Source organism: Lepidochelys kempii, chromosome 8, assembly GCF_965140285.1.
Source record: "Lepidochelys kempii isolate rLepKem1 chromosome 8, rLepKem1.hap1, whole genome shotgun sequence".
In the NCBI taxonomy this organism is placed as follows: Eukaryota; Metazoa; Chordata; order Testudines; family Cheloniidae; genus Lepidochelys; species Lepidochelys kempii.
The window spans coordinates 65,041,993-65,064,930 of NC_136387.1; the positions used below are offsets into that span (position 1 = coordinate 65,041,993).

Genomic DNA, 22,938 nt, shown 5'->3' on the forward strand with positions numbered 1-22,938 from the left:
TGAAATAATTTTAAATGCCTCTTGCCCATCTTGTTTCACTTCAGAACATAAATCCATTCTACACCTGGAATAAGGTAGTATTTTCCAAGAAAATACTACAGGGCATGCATTGTTGGTCTACATTCACCCTTCCTTAGTTGAAAGCAGTTGGCCTTTGGCCTTGTGCCTCACAAGACACCCAAGCCAATTGTGGTACAACAATGAACACCCTGTCAAGTCTTATTACCACAGTAGATGTTACAATCCACTATACTAACATGTTTGTTCATTAAAATGGATTGTTAAAGCCTCTTACATTTTATTATTTAAAGAGTCTGAAACAATGATTCTTAGATTTAAAAAAAGCAAGATTTTATTATATTCTTTCAATATAAAGTGTTCATTTAATTCTGAAATTGGGACCTTTAAGCTTATTTGTGAGCATCTACATGAGCAATGCCTGGGAATCAAAATTACACCCTTAAACTGAAACCTACTCCATATTTCTGTTTATTGTTTAAAATTGATTGAATCTAAGAATTTTTTTAAAATGTCGAATGTATCTTTTTAGTGATGGCTTCTCAAGACTATTATATTATCTTCTGCCATGAAACCGCATAGAGATCCTCTGCCATTTTTTTAAAAAAATCCTTGCCTACCATCCCCTCACACTACAAAAAAAGAAAAAAATCAAATGCACTTTTCACTCTTGATACACTTTAATTTGTCTTCTCTGAGTTTGGATGAACTTTTTGCATACTTCTGAGTTCAGTTGTGAAGTGTTTTTTAGCTTTTAATTAATTTCCCTTCTAGGTCTCATGCACTAGCATAATGCTGCCAAGTTTGGTTTACAATAAATGAAGGGGAATAGAATTTAAAAATGACACCCCTATTTCTACTAGAATTTAAAAAAATCGTGGAAACATTGCTATTGCTCGAATTTTGTAAGAGTTTGGGGTCTTTGTTTTGTTTTTGTTTTACGATTAACTATATCGTGTGCCTAACAGTGTTCTTTTTAAAGATGTTTTCTGTTTTTAAAAAATCTGACATCTTAGTTTTAAAGTCAATGGCATCTTTAACATCAAGTATCAAATGCCTATGGAAGTGAACTGGTGCATAATTCAAAATATATTTTTAATTCCCAAAAAGTTTCCTTTCAGAGCAGCCATTATAACCTTCTATGACAAGGGACTGGGTGAAGCGCAGAAGGTCCACAGAATTTTCTTGTTTATCAGAATCTTTTCTCTCTACCTCTGATCCAGCATAAACAGATGCATCTTCCCTGACACCACCCTTTCCTTTCCTTAACCCTCAATTTCTTATCCATGACCCCTAACAGGTCTTCTTTTTATGAGAGATTTAAAAACTGGTAATGTCTAGAACAGCTCTCTGGAAATCTTGTGTACTCCAGGATTTTCCCATGCGAGAAGTATCCCAGAATGTATTGGATCCACTCAAATGCACTAGAAGTCACATGATTCTGAAGATAACAGCTAGTCCAGACATTGCCATACTGTACTTGCTGATGTCCTGAGATAGTTTTCAGCAAGGATAGCATCCACTCCCTATGATGCTATGATTGGGACCGAGAAGAGATAAGTATTGGGAGTACTTAGCAAAATGTTTAGGCTTTAGTTCAGCCCACAAACTAGGCTCATTTTTTAGCAGGCTTTTATCTCTTCTGAAATGGCTTACCTGTCTCTAATTAAAACTCTATCAGTTCTTTAAATGTAAGGGAATCTTCTGGCGGCAACAGAACTGTTATAAACATAGCAATGTAAAAATCAGTGCATATTGCCCGGTAAAAACCATTGCATAGCTCTTTCACCATGGAATTCCAATTCTACTTGCAAAAATGTAATAATTAGACTATGTAAAACATATTTACACTATCTGTGCTTAAATGATGGGGCAGGTACTTCTGTTACAATTAACTAATGCACGTAAAGTGCCTTCATGTTTTGCTCTGCTTTATTAGCTCATTTCACTAGATCTTTTTACAACTTGAAAATGGTCATAAAATTTAAGCACACTTGTCCAGAATACCAACTAAAAGCATTTGTGTTACTGAATTGTGTAATCAAATACTGTCCTTCACAGGATGCCTTGTGACACAGCAATCCCACACAAGGCTTTCATTCCAGTGAAACACAGGAGTCATTAATTATGTGTCTATTGTTAATTTATGTTAAAAGCCACTCCAAGATACTTTGGGCAGATTGGCTACAACAGTAAAATTACATCATGGGAGACTGAATTGTAACTATAAGACACAGGTGTCTGTGTTATGCTGGAATAAAGTGACATGACCCTGGATGTTGTGAATGCCCATGACCCTTAAATGTCTGATTTCTGGTCAGTATGAAAGTTTTCATACTAAGACCAAACACTATGTACTGGACACTATTTTTCAACTGGAAAACCATAATAGAGCTTATGAATTGAAATGGGAATTTACTGTGAAACCTCCTTACATTTTCAATGAGAAGCAATACTTGATCCTTGAGGTGCAATGCATGATTTTGCTGCAACCTATGTGACATGTCACATTACTAACAAGTTCACTAGCAAGGCGAAAGGATGAAATGCCACTTTCTGTTAAATTAAAAGTAGTGCCCATTCTTTCACTTCTGAAAGCTCCTATCACTTCATATAGCTGCTTTCTCACATGAAAAATGGCAGCAGTCCTGTGCAAAAGTGGTGTGTGTATTACAGGAGAGCAGTTTATGGAGAGCTATGTGGCACAAGATGCCAAGTCCTTCATAACCTGAGGTGAGGATCAGGACAGTCGTGCTATGATTTATAAAACCCATACTACTTTGTTACAATCTGCTTATATTCTTGACTAGAGAGGAAAAGGAAAAAAAATAAATCTAAAGTTGGAGTTTTATTTGCACAGACTTGATAAAGAGTATACTGTTTTTGTAAGTGATGAACCTATGCAATCAATACAATTGATATCAATATTATTTAATTTTGCTTGGTTATTTGTTTTTTTAGGATCTGAGGTTTGTATGCTTTTAATTGTCTGTTATAAAGTAGCCTCTCCTGTTTTTGAATTGTTTAGTACGTTGTAGCTAATACATGGGTAGGATTATGGAGTGTGTGTGTGTGTGTGATTTTATTTATTTAATTTATTTATTTATAATACACACACACACACACACACTGACTAGAAAATGCCATTTCACAGCAACTTTTGGGGTTTTGAAATCTGTGTTTTATTCTGTACTGGAACAGAACCAAAAACTTTCCAATTTTTTGTGAAAAAAAATTGAGGTGTCAATGTCCTTTTTCAGGTCAAAAACCTGAGCTCTTTAGTTCAGGATGAGTGTCTGTAGTGCAGTGCTTAGGGCATTGCTTTGCCTGATTTCAACCTTTCAGTTTTGACAAAATAAAATTGCATCTAATGTTCAGACCGGCTATACCTAATATAATTTAAACATCTTAATAAAAAGTTAGTTTTATGTTGGAACTGTGTACTAGTTGGGGATAAAAGGATCAGCCTTATAACTAGAAGAATGAACAAAGATGATTTGCTGTGTGGGGGTGTGTTGTATTTGAATGTTGTTTGGTTATAAGTGTAACATGTTATTGCTGTCACAGTCTGAACACACAAAATTATTTTCAGGGTTTTAGGAGCCAGTGGGGGAGGGAACCAAACAAAGTAAGACTTATTTAAATAAAATAAAAAGTAATGAGAAATGGAACTCCTATCCCCCAAAAGACTTAGTTATAATAAAGATATATTGGATTCTGAGAGCTATGAATTTGTGGTTATGACTAATTTTTGAAATATTTGCACTATAGCCATACTGGACAAAACTCATATCTGCTTATTTTCCTTGCATTGCACCTCACTAGTTGGCAATTTGCCATTCCTATGTGGAAAATGAGATAGTATTAATTAGGGCAGGATTGAGAGATTTCAAATGTCTGAGGTGAACAAATGTTTTACTTGAATTGACAGGGAAGGAATTTTGGATAGATGGGGAAAAGAGATTTAATTCCTAATTTATCTGGAACATAATGCAATGGAAAGAACTTCTCCATGTATCTAGGACTTTGGAATAATAGGAGTACAGCTTCCTTCAAAATCCCAGAGTTCATATTACCAAAGACCTGGTGAAGTCTTTCACCTGTATTGGGTGAAACTTTTGGAGCTTTAGTTTAATTGTGGTTCTAGGTAGATATCCAACAAGGATAAGTGATGTATTAAATAAAACTACTTATTGTTTATCTTAATATTTAGTCTTTTGTTTCAAATCTGTATGAAAGAACAGCAGGTGTCCTGATGTGCAACATGACCTTTTCATGATATTCTAAATAAAGACTAAGGTCCTAATCCTGAAAAGACTTATGCACATGCTTAACTTCATACACTGTGAAGTTAAGCACGTGCATAAGTTTCTGCAGAATTTAGGCTTAAGCCTTCAGTGTTGCATAATGCATAGACACTGAAAACGGCAACCATACCCATTGATTCTGATATTTCTGATGCTTGACAAAAAGTTGACTCCATAGTCATCTTGGCCCAGGGTACTGAAAGGCTTTTTTGTAAATCCTAGTGGTATTTGTAAGCCCTAGGCCCCAATATGCTATTTGGTAGTAATTCATAGGCACATAAAAGGTATCAAGGCTGCCAAAAGTTGATCAAACACATAATTGATTTTCAAGCTGACGGAGTATATGAAAGAGGGTACTTTCATGTTAACAGGCACTTGTACACCTGGGATGTGCTTGGTCTAAAGATAGTTGGGGCTGCTAGTCTGTTCAAACAAACTCTCCTTTCCCCCTTCTTTTTTGATGTTTATAAGAATGCCAGGTGCACTCACTAAAACTATGGAAAAATAATAATTATAGGAGGGAACTGTGTGGTATTCCCACAATTTACAGTCCACACCCTCCAGTAAATGAGAGAATACTTGAGAGAACTATCATCTAATGCTACCCTCAGTGTCCTCTTGACAAGAAAGGAATAGAGATATTCTGCTCTCCTAAACAGAGGGATTGACAATCTATTTCAGTGATTAACTCATTGTGTCCTTGCTAGATTTTTAAGACCAACTTTTTGTTTAAAGCCTGACTATTCTAAGTGCTCTAACCTAATATAGCTATTTGGATTTCCTTGAAATTTGTTGTGCGTCCTTGGGGGGTAGTGTGGGAGGGAGAGCTTGTCAGGGTAGTGTCAGTAATCCAAATTTGGAGCCACTTTGCTAAGGGGTTCCTGAGATATAGAGCCCACATCCCCCCAAAAAAGTTTTTAAGTTAACTAGGCAGTCCTCTTGTACACAGAGGGATCAAACCAAGTCTCCGATTATGAGATCAGAGTCTCTAAAGTTCGAGGTTACCTTCACCCGCCATGTGATCTGGGATCAGGGGGTGGAGGCTGAAAGTAATGCAAATTTACACATTTGAAATCCAGAAAATAAATAATTAAGATAAACATCACCTTGGAGTGGGGTGGGGGCTGGCTGATGTGTCTGTCTCTGTGGGTTTAAGTTTGGGAAAGGGGCAAAGTGGATAGACCTGCAGCATGGCTGCTGAAGCAGGGTCAGGAGTCCCATCTGGGGGTGGGTGATGGGAGCAAGGGGCCCAGTTCAGTGTGAAGCCAAGGCTCCATAACCAGGGTAGTGTGCAGCCCTAGGGTAAACTGCTACCTGTGATGTGTACACATCATCATAGGACAGGAGATGGGAAGGGCCAACTTCTTACATGTTAATGGCTTCTGCAGTGCCAGCTAATGTCTTAGTGAGATGGGAAGGGGAGGAGGAGCTAGAAATATTGGTGTGTGGGGTGGTGGTGTAGGGAATGCTGGGACAGGGGTGGAGAAGAAAAGAGACCCACCACTATCCTCTCTCATGCTTAAAGCAACTGTGACCACCATGTGCTATAACTGTCAAGGGTTTGGGACATAGGCCATATATGAGCTTTATCTCACTGGTTCTGTCAGCAATAAATTTGTTAGTCTCTAAGGTGCCACAAGTACTCCTTGTTTGTTTAATTTTTACACATAAAAAATTCAAAGCAAGACCATTATCTCCATTCTACTGTAAGAAAATGTACAGGACTGGGGAGGAGCACTTAAGAATTACATAGCAACCATGTGGCCTAATGGAAAGACCACTGGTGTGTGACTGTTCTTAGGTGGGTAAACTTTAGCCAAGTCACTTCACCTCTCTGTTTCTGTGAAATGGGCATAACAATGTAAAGCTCTTTGATATCTAAGATGAGAAGCCCTTTTGACTATACCTATCCACAGTACCATATTGACTGCAAACCTAATTGAGAACTACAGGTGCCTAAATGACCACTGAGTCTCACCAACAAGTGTTTATCTGTGTTACAGAGATTAGGAAATTAAATGGCAAAGAACTGTTTGTTAATTCAGAGGTAAGGTTGCCTTGTGATAGCTGTCTCCCTTCCAGAATGCTGAATGCAGCAAAACTCAAACTGCTAAAAAACAAAATACAGAGTTAAGATAAATGCCCACTACAACCTTAATTCTGCCCTCTCTGAACAATGACCAGGCTTTTCATGTAATGGACATACACTACCTGCACTTGCCCAATGCTCAAACACTGAGCCTATTCCCCAAACAAAATACCACACTGGTAAAATTTAACCACCAATTCAAGCCCTCTTACAGCCCTGCTTCACACTTACACACGGGAGACCACCTAAACCTATACTTACCCCTACCCATCATTAATCCATAGACTGTTCTGACTCTTGCCAATATCCATGGCAAAAAGATTCCAGTGCCCCGAGACTGAGACAAAACATACACAATTCAGTATTGAAAGGATGCAGACTGGCACAATAAGGTTCGAGTGCACTTCTGTCCTTTGATCCTACATGTTGGGGGACTCAGACCCAGATCTCCTCCTATCATTCAGTACAGCTAATTAACAGAGTGCATGCAGATAATTCCTAATGGCTATTGGCACCCCCTGGGAGACGGGGGTGGGTACAGTTAAGGTTGTGTGGGTATTTACCTTAACCCTGTATTCTGGTTTTCAGAAGTTTGAGTTTTGCTCAACTCGTTGTTCTTGGAAGGGCATAGGTTATCAATGGCCAACCTTAACTCTGTATTAATGACATTTTTTGACTTTTAATATAGCTAGGAGCAGTGTGGTTCCTAATTGAAGTCAATGTCCTAAAGCAATTCTAGAGCCTATTAAAAACTCAACACAGTGTGTGTGTGTGTATAATATATATTTTTTGCTGCAGTTCAAAGAAAAAACATCTTATTTGCCCACATTGGAACTGGCTTTGGCCTATGTATTTCAAAACTTCAAACCAAAACTGAGACATATCTGATACACAGCAAAACCTTTTTGCATGAAATACTCCCCTCTGCCATTTACTGCAAACAGTAGGGAATTAACAGTCTGCTACCTGGAAGACCTCAATTTTTCAGGGCTTTGCATATGCTATTCTGTAAGCAAGAGAATCTTCTTCACTTCCTACATGTGGACTCAGTCTGCCTCTTTGCCCCAGCTGCTCTAGCTATCTGTCTTTCTGGTTCCCTGAGAAGAGTTAGGCAAGGTGGAAGGTTCTTGGGAACTCCTGTGTCAATAGTAATGGACCAAAAAAGGTATTATAATGTGCCAACAGGTCATCTCTGTTGGTCTTTTTTGGCTTGTCCCAGATGAAGCAGTCAGTGCCCTGAAGCTCTGTCAGTTTCTCCAGAAACTCAGCAACTGAAGCTTCACAGCAGTTTGAAAGCAATTCAGCCCATGAGTAGCCAAGGATGGGGGGGGGAATAGATCCTTCGCCTCAATAGGAGTGGCACATCTGCATTTTTTTTAAACTTTAGAAGTTGGTGGCCAATCCAGAACAAAGGTTTAATCACACCACTACTTCTGATGGGACTGAAGGAACACAAAATCTAGATTGTCACTGTGTATATGCCTTGAGTTGTAAAATCCAAAGCTAATTTTGAAGCCATATACGTATACATATAAAGCCATATACATATGAACATGGAAGTCCTCCAAAATAAATCAATTTTTAGAGACTGGCAGGCTACTCCTCTGAGGAGCTTCATGAGAAAGGTTATAGACCATTGATTTCAGGAGTGAAGCTATTCATCAATACAACAGCATTCTAAATCTATTATGAGTCACTCGCCCTAAGTGGACAAAGCTGTATCAGAACTGTTTGGCTCTGGAGACTTCCTGAATTGGATGGCTGATACAGTTGCCATAAACAATCAGTCTCTGTAACAGAGTTAATAGAAGTAGGACAGGACGAACTAGACAACTCATATGCATGCACAATCAGAGGTGTTAATGATCACATCATAGATATTAACTAATGTTCAGTGACAATCGTGCAATTATAACAGCATGAGCAAGCGAGCCAGGGCTATGTCCTCCGATCACCTGTTCCTCAGATGATGGGAGCCATGGAATGTATACTATAAACCTGATCTCACACAATAGATGCTGGCCTTTTTCTTCCACTACCTCCATGTATTAAGGGTCCCAAGTCCATGCCCAGGTCTCCCTTCTGTATTCCCATATGCACAGCTTGCTGTGGCATTGTTGAACCCTTTGCATACACTGTTAGCCATTGAAGACCACCTTCTGAGTGTCCTTTCATTACCATGCTCACAGTCCCCCAGATATATCTCAACCAGTTAATTGGGTAGCAGCCAGCCTCCGAAGCCGTGCATTGAGATAAGGGTGGTGAGCCAGGATGCACAAACAATTTCACAACCAGCATAGTCTCCTCTCCTACTACTCAAAACAATCACTGCCCACTTAAAATTCCCCCCTTGGCTAGGCCTACACCTATAATTCCCATTTCAACCTTTGTGGGTTGGACAAAAAAGTTGTTTCCCTTCTTGTGACCCACCTCTTTTTACCATATCAAATTAATCTGGTGATCTTTCATCCAATGGCCTGAGCAGTAACTAACCTCAAGCTCCTTGACACTGAGGAGAGGGTCAGCCAGAGTTTAGGAAAAGGCTAAATGTGTAATCTAATCTTCCTCCTCTCCCCTTAATCAGTCTCCACTGAGCTTCCTTTCTAACCTTTCCCCTTCACCACCTCAGTATCTCCAATTACTACTCCAGTGCCTTGCTCTGAGTAGAAAGCAGTCATTCATTCTTCCTGACCCAACTACTGCACCACAGTCCAGTTTTCTTGGATTTATTAATCAGAAATCACTCCTCACACTTTTTCCATATGAAAGGTAGGAGTTGAGCCAGGATTTCAATAATACATTCCTCCCTCATCCCCCTTAAGAATATTCTCTCTCCTTCCTCCTGCCAGTCCCTACAGTGTACACTTCCCCTGTCCCTTTATCACAAATGTTAAAATCTACTCAAACTTTCCTCAGTGATCAAATGAAGCGATCTAATGGAGCCAAACTATTCAAAGGACAGGTAGGGAAACTTTTTGTGACGGTCTCGCTATGACTGAAACTTCTGACAATCTCTGAATTACCTCCATCTAACCTCTTGAACAGGCAGATTTACTGCATCTTCTCTTGGAAGAAGATTCCTTTCAGAACATACATATTCAATGACTGACAGTCCTCACAATTCAACCCTGAGAGTTGCTCTACTAAAGTTTTGGGGGAGATTGCTGTTAAAAGCAGTGATATGGGATCCAGTGTCCTATCGCGATAGTGGAATTAAAAATGGTATTTTTGAACCAGGTCAGCCATTAATAGAAACTGAAATATTCCTTCCAATGGTAACAAATATGATCATTCAAAAGAAGAGAGTAAGACATGTTTTTTCCTTCAGTATCACGGAAGTAAGTTTGTACTGGTCTGGGCAAGACAGCATTTAGCAACAGTCAGTCTGTTTTAAAAAATGACTTTTTCAGTGCTGCTAAACTCTGTGAAATCAAGAGTGATCTGTAGATGGGACAGATACCCAACTTCGAGCTGCCTCCTGGAGACTTTAACATTTGGGATTTTAAACCATTTTGAGTTTACTTGGTGTTTTCCTTTCCAAATTGTCCAACTGTCTAGTTGGCAGCCGGTATCAAGTGGAGTGCCCCAAGGGTCGGTCCTGGGGCCGGTTTTGTTCAATATCTTCATAAATGATCTGGAGGATGGTGTGGATTGCACTCTCAGCAAATTTGCGGATGATACTAAACTGGGAGGAGTGGTAGATACGCTGGAGGGGAGGGATGGGATACAGAAGGACCTAGACAAATTGGAGGATTGGGCCAAAAGAAATCTGATGAGGTTCAATAAGGATAAGTGCAGGGTCCTGCACTTAGGATGGAAGAATCCAATGCACCGCTACAGACTAGGGACCAAATGGCTAGGCAGCAGTTCTGCGGAAAAGGACCTAGGGGTGACAGTGGACGAGAAGCTGGATATGAGTCAGCAGTGTGCCCTTGTTGCCAAGAAGGCCAATGGCATTTTGGGATGTATAAGTAGGGGCATAGTGAGCAGATCGAGGGATGTGATCGTTCCCCTCTATTCAACATTGGTGAGGCCTCATCTGGAGTACTGTGTCCAGTTTTGGGCCCCACACTACAAGAAGGATGTGGATAAATTGGAGAGAGTCCAGCGAAGGGCAACAAAAATGATTAGGGGTCTAGAACACATGACTTATGAGGAGAGGCTGAGGGAGCTGGGATTGTTTAGCCTGCAGAAGAGAAGAATGAGGGGGGATTTGATAGCTGCTTTCAACTACCTGAAAGGGGGTTCCAAAGAGGATGGCTCTAGACTGTTCTCAATGGTAGCAGATGACAGAACGAGGAGTAATGGTCTCAAGTTGCAGTGGGGGAGGTTTAGATTGGATATTAGGAAAAACTTTTTCACTAAGAGGGTGGTGAAACACTGGAATGCGTTACCTAGGGAGGTCGTAGAATCTCCTTCCTTAGAGGTTTTTAAGGTCAGGCTTGACAAAGCCCTGGCTGGGATGATTTAACTGGGAATTGGTCCTGCTTCGAGCAGGGGGTTGGACTAGATGACCTTCTGGGGTCCCTTCCAACCCTGATATTCTATGATTCTATGATTAATTCTCTTTTGGACTAATTCCTTCTCTTTTTGCTGCTTTACATTATCACCTTTTAAGAAACATGTTCCTTGATTCTTTTGATCTTGTTGCACATTTGGAGAACTGAGAGGATAGCATGGTAGCATTTGAATGAGAGATGCTTTGTGCTGGTCTTTCATTCAAAGTAAGTGAAAATCTAAGACTTGTATGATGTATAATAAGTTATGGAAGAGATTTTCATTATATGAAACATTTTTGACTTCTAACCAGAAGGGTGAATTCTGTAGTAACACCATCTTTTAAAGATCAAATGCACGAGATGTTCTGTGATACCAGATAGAATACAATATCCATTGTTCATACTTTTTGAATGACTAGAAGGAATGTTCAAATGTAAATTTCATTCAGTATTATCCAGATGTCTGTGTTGGAGAATGCGGGTAAGGAGAGTGTAAACGTCTTTCATTTTCTTTTTTTGGAAGAGATACTAAACATCTCAACAGGGCTTTGAATATTTAATTTGAGTAATTAATATGCTACACTAGTCATTCTGTGGTCACTTGTCTTCATTTTGGTTAGCCCGATATGATTTTAGCTCCTGGTTTCAATATGGACATAGATCATATCATGTAGTCCAAAACTGATATTCATTCATATCCACATTCCTCTGAGCTCATTATTTCCTAATCGTGTGGGCATGTAAAACATGAGACTAAACGAATAATATTCTAGCAGATGGCGTACGTGTACACACATGTGCCCCTCGCCTCCTTTATGAGTGTGACTGTAGCAGAGAGCAAACCAGATAAGTATCAAGAGCAGGCTACTCAAGGACAAGTATCTTTATGAATTCCTTTAAAACCTATATAATGTTTACATTATATTTAGTGATATCTAAAAAACAACTGCTAGAGTGTTTATTTTTGAATGACTAAAAGAAACAGAAACCAGAGAGGTTATATTCGTTAGGTCAGAGCTGAAACAAAGTGTAGCAAATAATGTTAAAATAAGTACTTTGATAGAAAATAGTGTTTAAAAAGCACTGTTATGTTTCCCTGTCTCTAAAAACACTAAGTCACTGCAGTTCTGCTACCTTTGACCCTTAGGAGAAGTTCCACTACAGTGGGTTTGCAGCAGAAAGCACGGAGTCTGGAAATATGTTATGACAGCTGGTACAGTCAGAGGCCTTCTTAAGGAAATGGAAAACAATACAAAGGGTCTTCCTTCAGATACGTGCTCATATAATGAAAGTGCCCCAATGACTATCTATGTAAGATGACATTCCTTAGCAAATTTCATTACTTGGCATGAAATAGATTAGTTGAAAAGTAGGTCTCTCCTGTTTTTTCTTGTTCCCCACAATGAGTTTGAACTAGACTTAATTCACATTAATGCAACAAAAGAAATGTTAGCACAGTCACGGTTCTGTCTTTAAAATATTAGATTAACTTTTGGAGAAAGCAGTTGCACAGTCCCAGTTTTCTGCATGTTCCCATTTGATCTGCAATGCTAAGTAGAAAAAAAGAGCAGAAAGTCCACCAAGGATATACTAAAGTAGCAATACAATGATTCCTATCCACTGGAACGTCCACATGTTTGGGGCAAAAGGAGAAAGCCAGGCAATGCCCACTTTATGTTGGAGGCCCTGTAGATTACCTCTTGGATATCCTCTTTCTCCATGCTTTTCACACCCTTGGAGGGGAGGGGGAATCTTTTTATTGATTTCAATGGGCTTTGAATGAGACCTTAAGGCCTCAGTGTGTTCACAAGGTTTAAAGGTGATGCTCCATGCTCCTTCCATTAGGCACAAATGGATGAATTTCCTGGAAACCCTCGGAGAAATCCTGGGCCCATTAAGTCAGTGGGAGTTTTGCCATTGACTTCAATGAGGCTAGGATTTCTCCTTTGAGTTCAGTTTGGTTTTTCCACAAGAGGGGATTATGTGGTTCTAGGTTTGCTTGATTAGAAACTCTAGCAAATGAGAGGCACCTCGAGAGTGTCAAACAGATTGATTGGTAAATTCTGTAGAGATCCAGACTTGACATTTAAGTCTCAGAAGGTTTTAGTCCCATGGGGAATACAGAAGATACTAAAATATATTGTTTGTAAGAGAGCAGGTGTGAGAAGACATGAAATGACCTTCTGATTATCTGATTCTTCTGTTAACATGTAATTGGCTTAAGACTACTAGCTTGCAAATGGCCTGGGTAAACAGCTTTTGTCATGGTAAAAAGGGATTTTGGCCACAGTATATACACCAATATATTTCATAAATTTATAGTCATAATTGGATTTTATTTTTAAAAAAACTCTGAATACATCAATATATTATGGTATCTCCTGTTATCAAGGAGATTCACAGAACAGTTATTTCTTATACAGTAAGAAACATGACATTTTCCTGCACTGCAACCTAAACTGTGTGTAGAAAATGGACTTGCTTCATGTTTCTTTTTCCCTCTTTATAACTGAGGGTTAATGATTTGGTTTTACTTATTCAGAGTTACAGCAAATAGTCTTTTGGATGTGCGCAAGCTCTGATAATTTACCAAGTGGCTCACTCCTCATTTACTAACTGAACGTGTCCAATAGGCTTTTCAGGGATGGAGTCTTAATTAGAGCCCAAAGTTATCCTACAGAACTGGTTGGGACTTCAGACTGAATTTAAATGTCAGTGCCAATCGAGCTCCCATAATGAATGATGATCTTCTGAATGGGATTATATAAATCAGTGGTTCCCAAACTTGTTCCACCGCACGTGCAGGGAAAGCCTCTGGCGGGCCAGGCCGGTTTGTTTACCTGCCGCATCCGCAGGTTCGGCCGATTGCGGCTCCCAGGGGCCGCGGTTCACTGCTCCAGGCCCATGGGAGCCGCTGGAAGCAGCGTGGATGGGGGATGTACTGGCCGCCACTTCCAGCAGCTCCCATGGGCCTGGAGCAGCAAACCGCAGCCACTGGGAGCCGTGATCAGCCGAACCTGCAGACGCGGCAGGTAAACAAACCGGCCCGGCCTGCCAGGGGCTTTCCCTGCACAAGTGGCAGAACAAGTCTGGGAACCACTGATATAAATCCTGTATTCTGAGCATGGATTTTTGGTGTACGAAGGAAGACGGTCTTATGATATGTAGCAGGGAAAGGAACTACCAAAAAAAGGCATGAGGCAAGGATAAAACTGCAATGTGAACTTAACCATAAAATAAAACTTAAAAAAAACTCTTACACATGACACCAATAAGGGAGAAAAGAGGAAGTTTGGATTTAGTAATAAAATGCTGACAGATTAATCCCACAGACTAAAATAACTGAATGCTTCATGTTTTGACTCTCTGAAATTTGGTGAGACTAAATGTTAGCTTCCCTGTAAGTACTTCTGTTTATCTTGGTTAAGTTTCCTCCTAGTTTTGTAAGCCTGGTAGCCTCTGACAGAATACATTTTGAGTCCATAGGCTAATGGATATATTTGTATGATTCCCACTGTTATCATGGGAAACTGTACTTGTGTACACTGTATATAAACATACCTGGAAGTGCGTAGTACAAACATATATGCAGTTCCTGATGTTAATGATGTTTCTTACCCAGAAATACTTTGAACTTCTAGCTACTTTAAGTAAAAAAACACCTTGCAGACTTACTTTTCCCAGTCTCTCAAGGCATATGGGCAAAATCCTGTTCTTGCAACTAGGGGACACATTTCAGAGGCTGGGGCTGGTGTAGAACTCTGCTGGCTGTGAAGTGGGACTAGAATCATCCTGACAACAGGAGGCAAGATGGCTCAAGGAGGCTGGTGGGAGTATAGGTGGAATGTATGGATGAGGTGAACCTGACTGCTGCTGCTTAAAAGATGCAAAATATTCTCCTCCTAGTCCATTCTGCTCACTACTACATTTCTATGTTGTAACTGTCTTGAGCATAGGGCTGCAACCTTGCCCTGTTGTGGCACTCACTGCATGTGCATCTCCTTCCTGTCTTCCTACGTGCAGACGTAAAGAGGGGGGGAGGGGACTCGGCTTCTGCACAGTACGGGGCCATTTATTTTCAGTGGGAGGGACGAATAGTCTAGTATTAAAAACAAATGATGAACCAGTGAAGGGAAATATTGTGCATATGTTGTGACAAAATATTATGTAGAAATAAATGTATGAGTTCACCATTATACTACTGGATTAGTTTCTATAAATGTGGAACTGAGTTGAAATGCTAATTACTGCTCAGAGAGGGCCTGGTCTTGAAGCCCCTTTTTACAGGCAAAACTCCCCTCAAGGTCTCTAGTAGTAATTTCAGTGGGGCCAAAGTTTGGCCCTAAGAGAGTATATATCTAACATACATGCTGCTTTTACACATGGAATAAGTCCTTCATAGCTATATTTATAATGACAAACACGAACAATTTCCCAAACTACACCAATCAGTCAAAACAGTTTTTGTTACATGGCTGGTGCAGAAGGTAATGATAAAGGCTGAATTAAACTTCTAAGAAAATACACATAATAAGCCTAATACAAGTCGTCTTTCTTTTTTTTAAACAAAGCTTTGTGTGACATGACCTTGATATTCCAACTGTGTGTCAGACCATGTCTTAGTGTTTTTAAGCATATTTGCTTGTCTTGAATAAAGGTGTTTCAAGTGTTCTGAAGCGTGTTTGTCCCAGGATACTGGAGAGATAAGGTGGGTGAGGTGATATATTTTATAGGACTAACTCCTGTTGGTGAACGAAACAAGCTTTTGAGCTACACGGAGCATCTGGCATCTGACTCAGAGGATGAAAATGAACATGCCTCGGTCCGAAATGCTTTGGATTGTTATCGAGCAGAACATGTCATCAGCATGAACACATGTCCTTTATAATGGTGACTGAAGCATGAAGGGACATATGAATCTTTAGCACATCTGGCATGTAAATATCTTGCAACGCTGGCTACAACAGTGCCATGTGAACACCTGAATTTCTCTGTGTAGCTCAAAAGCTTGTCTCTTTCACCAACAGGAGTTAGTCCAATAAAAGACATTACCTTACCCACCTTGTCTGTCCTGAATAAAGATTGGCTAACTTCTGTATTCTGTTGTATATTTTCAAATTACGGTAAAATCATACCTTTTAAAAATCTTCAGGTAGTCAGTCATTCTTCAAAGAATATATAGTAGTTTATTTTAGGATTATTTGATTTATAACTAGGGCTGTCGATTAATCACAGTTAACTCATGTGATTAACTCAAAACAATTAATCACAATTAATTGCAGTTTTAATCGCATTGTTAAACAATAGAATACCAGTTGAAATGTATTAAATATTTTTGGATGTTTTTCTACATTTTCGAATATATTGATTTCAGTTACAACACAGAATAAAATCAATATTATTGATTACAAATATTTACACTGTAAAAATGATAAACAAAATAAACCGTATTTTTCAATTCATTTCATACAAGTACTATAGTGCAATCTCTTAATTGTGAAAGTGCAATTTACAAAAGTAAATTGTTTTTTTTGTTACATAACTGCACTCAAAAACAAAACAATGCAAAACTTTAGATCCTACAAGTCCACTCAGTCTTCCTACTTGTTCAGCCAATCACTCAGACAAACAAGTTTGTTTACATTTACGGGACACTTCTTATTTACAGTGTCACCAGAAAGTGAGAACAGGCATTTGTATGGCACTTTTGTAGCTGGCATTGCAAGGTATTTACATGCCAGATATGCTAAACATTCATATGCCCCTTCATGCTTCGGCCACCATTCCAGAGGACATGCTTCCATGCCGATAACGCTAGTTAAAAAGATAATGCATTAATTAAATTTGTGATTGAACTCCATGGAGAAGAATTGTATGTCTCAGGCTCTATTTTGCCTCATTCTGCCATATATTTCATGTTATAGCAGTCTCAGTTGATGACTCAGCACATATTCTTCGTTTTAAGAACACTTTCACTGCAGATTTGACAAAACACAAAGAAGGTACCAATGTGAGATTTCTAAAGATAGCTACAGCACTCGACCTAAGGTTTAAGAATCTGAAGTGCCTTCCAAAATCTGAGAGGGATGAGGTGTGGAGCATGTTTTCAGAAGTCTTAAAAGAGCAACACTCTGATGTGGAAACTACAGAACCCAAACCACCAAAAAAGAAAATCAACCTTCTGCTGGTGGCATCTGACTCAGATGATGAAAATGAACATGCATCGGACTGCACTGCTTTGGGTTGTTATCGAGCAGAACCTGTCATCAGCATGGACACATCCTCTGGAATGGTGATTGAAGCATGAAGGGACCTATGAATCTTTAGTGCATCTGGCACATAAATATCTTGCGACACCAGCTACAACCGTGCCATGTGAATGCCTGTTCTCGCTTTCAGGTGACATTGTGAACAAGAAGTGGGCAGCATTATCTCCTGCAAATTTAAACAAAGTTGTTTGTGTGATTGGCTGAACAAGAAATAGGACTGAGTGGACTTGTAGGCTCTAAAGTTTTACATTGTTCTATTTTTGAATGCAGGGTTTTTTTGTACATAATTCTACATTAGTAAGTTCAACTTTCATGTTAAAGAAATTGCACTACAATACTTGTAGAAGGTGAATTGAAAAATACTGTTTTTTTACAGTGCAAATATTTTTAATAAAAAATAAATAAAAAGTGAACACCGTACACTTTATATTCTGTGTTATATCTAAAATCAATATATTTGAAAATGTAGAAAACCTCCAAAAATATTTAAATAAATGATACTCTATTGTTGTTTAACAATGCCACTAATCATGATTTAAAAAAATAATCACTTGGCAGCCCTACTTATAATGTTATTAACTAACTAAATAAAGCTTAGTGTGCTTTGCTCCCCTGGTTGGTTCAGGCAGTGTAGAGATTTGTTTTCCATTATGAGTAGGGTTAGCTAGCCTTCTCAAAACCCTTGCCAATTCAGCATGGAAGGCTCTCTGATACCATGATGATAAGTGATACATGAGAGATATAAGCCATCCTGGGACATATCCTAGGCATATCCATGTCATATAGGAGAGAGGTGATAACATATTCCTGCAGTTAGCATCTGTAAGTATTTATTGCAAGTATAATTAAGAAATCTAGGATGTAAAACCAAAATAAAACTTATGTGCAAGCACTTATTGGTACAAAAAATTCCACAATAACAAAAATCGAGTGTCTGGGTGGGTATCTCCTCATATACAGCAAAACAAAAATTGGTGATGGTCTCACTATGATGTTACATGAACATAGTGTATAATACTACTTCATTCTCTTTTATTCCGATCCCAGCTCTATGCTGCTACGTATTTCCATCACAAAGACAAGATCTGTCCATTTTTGGTCCACAAAATTATTTGAATTCTCAGCTATGCAAAAAATATAATTTTGACAAGTGTATTTGACCTTCAGTAAAATTGAATACCTGCACTAAATTGCGGACTTGAAAACAACGCATGTCATTTCAGGAGGGAAAAGGAATAGTTTTGGTAGAAATCAATTCCAGTTCCATCGTATAGTAACACGTTTACATTTAAAATCACTTTAACAAACTCTTCCTTCATTTTAATGTATTCTCAAACAAAGAGTATTGATGACATGTTAACAGCTGCATTGTTAACAGGAACACACTGTGCTGGAAAAAAAAAACCCACTGCCTAGGTTTGGAAAGAGATTTTGAACATGCCATTCAAGACCCTAGTTTCCATATTTTTCTGACACTTTTTTCGAGTCTGTACAGTATACATGGAGTTGAGACCAAAACAGAAAGCTGGCTTTAATTCTTTCCTAGAGCTTTGGGAACCTTTCTGACTTGAGCCTACTTCAAGAATAGGCTGCACTTGAATACTAGTTCCAAAGAACCTTGAACTCAGCCATGTCACTCATCAGTGAATGCAGCCATCCCTTGGGTGGAATATGACCGCTGCAGCACACCCATCACCATGCAACAGTGTAGGGCACAGAAGCTGCATCCAATTGAAACCACAGTGATAATATAGGTGGAAAAAGTTTTTAATATAAATCTAAATATATAATTAAAAGTACAAAATATTTTAAAAGGCACCTATGTTACCCTAGGTGTGGCTTTGACATATTTAGAAAAAACAGTCCAGTTAAAATTTTTAACCCAATATGAAATTCAACACCCAGCCAAAAACTTCCCTTCAAAAATCTAAACTTGAAACCTTCTTCAGACTCATCCTACCCAAATATTAAAGTGAAGACATCAGTCTTGGAGCATACCCTGAGGCTCAGCAGTCCTGGTCTATTTTGAATCTCAGTGGTGGGAGTGTGTTCCTAAAAGTAAGGACCCTGGCAGAGAAGCCATTTAAAGCTTTCTAGGTCAACTTTTAAATTTGTTCTCCCCAGAAATAGCCTGCATAGCTGCCCCTTACCAAATGGACAGTCACCAACTTAAGTTTTCATCTTGATTTTTAAATTCCTATGCCAGTGTAGAGTGCATTTCAGCAATCACATCACAAGGTGAAATCATTGTAGCCAGGTTCACACCTGAACAAAACAGTTGCAATCTCTTAGCAGGACACAGATGTGGGGGTAAAAAGCATCCCTGGAGATGGAATTTACCAAAACAGCTGAAAAAAAATCCCTACTCTTACAGAAAGTGCCATAGAATCTTTAATGGATGCATAGGTTAGGATACCATTTTTACATCTTGCATGAAAGATGGTGACACTTGTAGCCTAATTTAGTAAACAGGCAATTTCAGTAAGGATGTATCAAACCTCTAGGGTACACACACACACACAAATGAAATGTTACATGGTGTATGTATAACACATGGCATATTTAGTTTATAATGTTATTTATTGAAGATACACCAGAAGAAGTTCATCCAGTTATTTTTTTAAAATCCAAACCTGAATTATAGTCTTGATGTAATATGGCTCCCTTTATTACTAAACTATATACGTTAGTTTTTCTCTATATTTATATCAGCCAAGGTCTAATTAATAGTACAAGAAATCAATTTGTTTCTGAGAACATCAGTTAGCCAAAGTGCTTCTCTTGTTTTTGTGTTTTACATTTCCATAGCAAAGAAAATTAATTTAAGAGGTCAATAATGTTGCTGCTGTATCTTGCATAGCCTTTCTATAATTTACCATACTGGCTAAAATTAACTGGTATGGCACATTAATCTTGCATTTGGCTATTTAGAGGTACGGTCCGAGACACACAAGAAGGAGAATTCTTTCAAATACAATTTTGTTCTTTATTTATTTAATGTGGTAATAGCTAATGGGGGGATGGGGAGGAGGAACACATAAAACAAGTCTGTGTGTTCTAAATAAATAAAAAAAGCTAAGCCTTGATGTCGTATGTTTCTGATGATGATGTGTAAAATACCCTGTGCACTTTGCAGCGTGTGTGAAACCTGCACAAACTTTCCAATAAAGTTTAAAGCACTTGCAAAAATGTTGCACCTGGAGCCGGGGGGGGGGGGGGGGAGGGGAATGAAGAGGGCAAAGGTCATTAAGGCATTGACTAAACAGACTTCACACTCAGTGAAAAGTCCAGACAACCCCTGCAGTGTCATCTTACAACTCTGGTTTTCTTCTTTTCAAGACATAGTAATCCATAAATACACTCAAATCACCAGCAGCTTCACTCTCCTTTTTTTTTTTTTTTTTTTTTTTTTTTTAAAAAAACTGCAATTTTTTTCCCACTTCTATGAAGATCTGAAATTTTAACCCTTATGTCTTTGGATAAACTTTGGGAACAGCTTATCTTCTCCCTTACTGTTGTCATTCACTATACTTCTCTTTAAAATGCTCTCCTTTGCAAATTATCCTTCTGGAAAAAATAGTTTAAAATGGTCTAAAAATAATACTTGAAATTTGAAGTTAAACCTCAGCATATGGACAACATATCCTGGAAAATCACCAGATTTCTTAAATATCATACAACCCTGCAAATAATTTAACTGCAATCTTCTTTTGAAGACCATTTTAAACAAAGTCTTCACATATTTCATGCAAAAAAAATTAGTTTCAAGCTTATTTTACTGGTTAAAATTAATTGATTTCAGCTAGAAGACTGCACAGTCATGACTTTTATTTTATTTATTTATTTTTAAATGTACAGAAGGAAATACTTCTCCATGTTGAATAAAAGTAAAGGTAAAACAAAAAGTGGTGCTTGTGCTTTCATCATACAATTAAATATTTCAGTTTTGCACATATTGCTTTTACAATATGAAATCATGAGACAAAATTATTTTAATCATTTTATCCAATCCCATTATCCACATCCTACAGCTTAAGGGACTGGATAAACTGCGAATACAATCTGGTGCCTTGACAGTAACAGTAGGCTGGTGAAATACATCCCATCAGTAGCCCATAGCCTACACATTTTGCTTACTTCCCCTTTTTATCCTCTGCATTGCATGAGTCTGAAGTTCCACACAGGATATTTCAGCTCAAGCTTCTTTCTCATCACCCCGCCCATTCTGAGAAACAGAGGAGAGATGGACACGGACCTGCTACAGTTTCATTTTCCTAATGGGTTTTTATAACCTCAACAGAGCTGTCAAGACATTTGAAAGTATGTTTGTAAGTACTTCTTTTGTACGCTGCATGAATATTGATTAATGCAAACACTTTATGGAGAGAACGAGTGTTTTCTTCTTTTTGCAGAGCACCATCATAGTTGTACATAGACAAAAATATTTTTTTTTCCAGTTCTATGCATGTGATTCAGACAGCAATTTCACTTTATCACAAAATGGTGGCCTGAAAGAAACCACTGTTAAGTCTCATGCTCTGCAGGACTTTTTACAGTGCCGTGATTTTAGAAATGCTCACCCATGAATTTGTGATTTAGATCAATTAAGTAACAAAATCTGTTACCAAATAGAAAACAGAATGGCTAAATACTTCTCTCAGCTTTACTTATCCAACCCTACTTCAGTATAACAGAGAGCGGAATCAGGTTAAGGACATGTAATTGTTCAAACCAGTGCAAGGATTTTGTAGAACCAGTTTCTACAAGGTATTTAAGCATGTGCTGAACTTTAAGCACCGGAGTTATCGTACTGAAGTCAATGGACTACTTGTACACTTTAAATTTAGCCATGTGCTTGCTGAATCAGTGCCTTGCTGAATCAGGGCCTAAATGCATCAATATCACAGGTAAAAATAAGGGGACCAGAGACTGCCACCCTTGCTCACCTTGAGTAGCACCTTACTTCTCAAGTCAAGCAAATTAAATCAGTGTGACAACTTACAGAGTAAGGTACTACACCACATTAGTAGGCTTCACAATCCAGCCCTATGTGACTATATTTTATACTGAAGATGAAATTATCTCACTTATCTTCTTAAATACTAATAACATTTTGCTAACAGCAAGCAAAATACTATATGCCCAAACAGATGAAATGTTTAAATAAATTAAATGAAAATGGAGTATTGTACCTAACTAAAAGCACACACTTTCTACCTTTCCAGCTAAAGAAAGTACATTTTTGTTTAATTATTAGGCCCAAGCATACAGACCTGGTGCAGATAAACATGGAAGTCAATGGGAATTTTGCCTTCATATTCAGTTCAATGCTGCTTCTTATGCCCTTCTTTGTGGTATTTGAGCATAGGGCCTGCAACAATAATTACAAGTCCAAAGCACTAATTAATCCTGTGTGATGTAGATTCGTGACTATTACCCTGTTAGAAATGAGGAAACTGAGGCAAAGGTTAAGTGAATTGTCCACAGCTAGATAACTCATTGGGAGAACTGGCATTAGAACCAAAATCTCCTGATTCTTAGTACCATGCTCCTATTACGAGACTACAAATGCAGGAATGGCCCTAAGGTGTCTGTGCCCTATTTGGTGTTTTCAGACATATCTACTATTTTGTTCATTCTTTCTGATACATTCCTAAATGGTGTGTGTGTATATATAGATATATTGGTTTAAAAAAAAAACTGCCTCGTAATTTTTGTTCTGCTGTCTTTCCCCTTTGCCTCATTCACCTTAGACC

At 38.5% G+C, this 22,938-nt stretch overlaps 1 long non-coding RNA gene across 4 annotated transcripts in view; it reads right to left on the reverse strand.

Moving 5' to 3' along the window:
• The window catches only part of LOC140915997 (uncharacterized), an 89,057-nt gene that overhangs the window by 60,231 nt on the left and 5,888 nt on the right, over nucleotides 1-22,938 (reverse strand). For 3 of the 4 annotated variants that reach the window (XR_012160343.1, XR_012160342.1, XR_012160341.2), the window contains exon 2: nucleotides 22,456-22,553. The exons of the other annotated variant lie outside the window; for it this stretch is intronic. This is a non-coding gene — a long non-coding RNA (uncharacterized LOC140915997). The remainder of the gene's footprint in view (nucleotides 1-22,455; nucleotides 22,554-22,938) is intronic. 4 annotated transcript variants of the gene reach the window in all.